We start from the raw sequence: 3,824 nt of genomic DNA, 5'->3' as shown, positions 1-3,824 counted from the left end.
CCATTTGGTCTAACTTAAGCCAGTTTTTGAAAACATGTGATTTTTCCCACCACCTCCAAATCACACAAACTTTCTTGAACATGGTGACCCACATGTGACAATCATGGCTATGAAAGAAAATTTGGAAAAAGAATTATTTACAATGCCCCCCTGAGGTATAGACCGAAGTTCTGACCGGTCAGTCTAGAGGGCATTATAAATTAATAAAAAATTCAAAAAAATATAAAACCTTTGGAACTCACCTTTGTTTGTGCAATAGATCATGTGTGCCAAAGTTGAGGTCATTTGGAGGTGGTCGAAAAAATGACCGCATTCCGGAGGGGCCATTTGGTCTAACTTAAGCCAGTTTTTGAAAAAATGACTTGAAGGTCAAAACATTAACTTGTCACCTATGCAAAAAAATATGTGTATGGAACGCAAGTGAGCATGTGTATAATTTAGCGTGTGATTTCAAGATCAAATCAATACACAATGGCAATATGCCAAAAAAATTGCCCACCTACCAGAGCAGGAGAATTCATACTCCACGGCCTGCATACGACTAGGAACCCTGCGGTGCATGGGCCAGGATGCAGGCCCGTGGTGCAGATTATCTCTGCTGCTAGTAGGGCCCATGGGGCAGAAGGGACGAGAGTTAGGCAATGTACTGCCTGCAATTGATAGGAGCTTGAGAGGGGAGTCTCAGCCAGGTATATAAACCGGTGCGGCGCTTCCTCGCTTGGCGAGGTGGGACTAAACTCCCACCACCCAACGGCTGTGCGCTGCGATGTGCCCTGCGCGGCTCCGCCTTGGGCCCAATTCGGGTGGGCTGGCCCAGGGCAGCCTTACTTCGCTCGCTGATACGTTTTAAATTTTCTTTGTTTCTTTTCTTGTTTATATTTGTAATATTTAAAATCAAGTCTCTTTTTTTCTATATTATTTCTAACAGTGTTTACTAAAATTTAAAACATATGCCAAATTCTGTTGTGTTTTATTTCATTTGTTTGTACTCTTTTGTATATTGATACTATTTACGCAATATGAACTAAAATGTTGTGTTTTAATTCAATTCTTCATTCCAATATTTCTTATCTTTATTATTTTTTAAATATTTTTAGTTTGTAAGATAAAATGTTCTGTTTTATTTCACTTATTCATTGTAAGATTTGTTCTCTTCTTAATATTTGAAATATTTCCAAAATGTAAGATAATATGTTGTCTTTTATTGCACTTATTCATTCAAATTTTTTCTTCTGTTTTCTATATTCTCCTCTTTTCTTTGTTCTGACAGTTATAAATTTAAATAATGTATGATATATTGTTCTCTCATATTTCACTTTTCATGGTTGTCTTTCCTAATTATAAATTTTATTTTCTATTTCATACTTGAAATATTATTAAATCAAATATAGTTGGGACAATCGCATGTATGCCTCCACTTGCACCATGTACTACAAGCAGGTTCTTCTTCTCGGTCTCACCAATTGATACCAAACTTTTATGCACACCCTACGATGACCATAGCAAGCATGCCTGGCAACTACCGTTCATTTCCGACACTCTATGCATCTTGCATGCATGTGGTAGTAGAATTCATACACCACGGCCTCATTTTTGTTGAAATCCAATTAATATCCATGTGTATTACATGTAAGTGAGCATGTGTAAAATTTATTAGATGACTTGAAGGTCAAAACATTAACTTGTCATGGTTGCACAAAAAAATTGTGTATTGAATGCAAGTGAGCATGTGTATAATTTAGTGTGTGATTTGAAGATCAATACACATGGCAATATGCCAAAAAAAGTGCCCACCTACCAGAGCAGGAGAATTCATACTCAACGGCCTGCATACGACTAGGAATCCTGCGTTGCATGGGCTAGGATGCAGGCCCGTGGTGCATATTATCTCTGCTGCTAGTAGGCCCCACGGGGCAGAGGGGACAAGAGTTAGGCAATGTACTGCCTGCAATTGATAGGAGCTTGAGAGGGGAGTCGCAGCTGGGTATATAAACCGGTGCAGCGCTCCTTCGCTTGGCGAGGTGGGACTAAACTCCCACCACCCAACGGCTGTGCGCTGCGATGTGCCCTGCGCGGCTCCGCCTTGGGCCCAATTCGGGCGGGCTGGCCCAGGGCAGCCTTACTCCGCTCGCTGATACGTTTTAAATTTTCTTTGTTTCTTTTGTTGTTTATATTTGTAATACTTAAAATCAAGTCTCTTTTTTCTATATTATTTCTAACAGTGTTTACTAAAATTTAAAAAATATGCCAAATTCTGTTGTGTTTTATTTCATTTGTTCGTTCTATTTTGTATATTGATAATATTTACGAAATATAAACTAAAATGGTGTGTTTCATTTAATTGTTAATTCTAATATTTCTTATCTTTATTATTTTTGAAATATTTTTAATTTGTAAGATAAAATGTTCTGTTTTATTTCACTTCTTCATTCTAATATTTGTTCTCTTCTTTATATTCGAAATATTTCCAAAATGTAATTGATAATATGTTAAGTTCTATTGCACTTCTTCATTATTTCAATTCTTCATTCCAAATTATAAATTTTATTTTCTGTTTGAAACTTCAAATATTATTAAATCAAATGTAGTTGGGACAGTCGCATGCATACCTCCACATGCACCATGTACTAGGAGCAGATTTATCTTCTCGGTCTCACCAATTCAGACCAAACTGTATGCAAACCCTAGGATGACCATGGCAAGCATGCATGACGAGTATCGTTCATTTCCAAAACTAGATGCATTTTCTAGGGTTTTTCCGTTGACAAAACCCTACAACACTGCCCCCATGTGACACAACGTGTGTTTTGTGTCCGAACTCGTGCACACCTTGCCTGGGGGGAGGGGCACATTGGCCATCCTCACATGCTCCCAAAAGTTGGGGTCATCTCATGCATGCCCCCACATGCACTATCTACAAGCAGGACCATTCGGGTCTGCCGGAGATCAGGTCTGAAACTGGTTTTCCTTGACGGTCCCACCAAATGGTCCCAAACTTCATGCATACCCTACGATGACCATGGCATGCATGCGTGACAAGTATCGTTCATTTGCGACACTCGATGCATTTTCTAGGGTTTTCCGACGACAAAACCCTACAACACTACCCCCACGTGACGCAACGTGCGTTTTGTGTCCGAATTCGTGCACACCTTGCCTGGGGGACCACATTGGCCAATCCCACAAGCTCCCAAAAGTTGGGGTCATCTCATGCATGCTTCCACATGCACCATGTACAAGCAGGACCATTCAGGTCTGCCGGAGGTCAGCTCTGAAATTGGTTTTCCTTGATGGTCCCACCAAATGGTCCCAAACTTCATGCATACCCTACGATGACCATGGCATGCATGCGTGACAAGTATCATTCATTTGCGACACTCGATGCATTTTCTAGGGTTTTCCGACGACAAAACCCTACAACACTGCCCCCACGTGACGCAACGTGCGTTTTGTGTCCGAATTCGTGCACACCTTGCCTGGGGGACCACATTGGCCAAGCCCACAAGCTCCCAAAAGTTGGGGTCATCTCATGCATGCTTCCACATGCACCATGTACAAGCAGGACCATTCAGGTCTGCCGGAGGTCAGCTCTGAAATTGGTTTTCCTTGATGGTCCCACCAAATGATCCCAAACTACATGCATACCCTACGATGACCATGGCTTGCATGCGTGACAAGTATTGTTCATTTGCGACACTCGATGCAATTTCTAGGGTTTTCTTGCGACAAAACCCTACAACACTGCTCCCATGTGACGCAACGTGCGTTTTGTGTCCGAATTCGTGCACACCTTGCCTGGGGGACCACATTGGCCAAGCCCACAA

This window comes from Triticum aestivum, chromosome 2A (genome assembly GCF_018294505.1).
Source record: "Triticum aestivum cultivar Chinese Spring chromosome 2A, IWGSC CS RefSeq v2.1, whole genome shotgun sequence".
Classification (NCBI taxonomy): domain Eukaryota; kingdom Viridiplantae; phylum Streptophyta; class Magnoliopsida; order Poales; family Poaceae; genus Triticum; species Triticum aestivum.
This window is presented reverse-complemented; position numbering follows the sequence as displayed.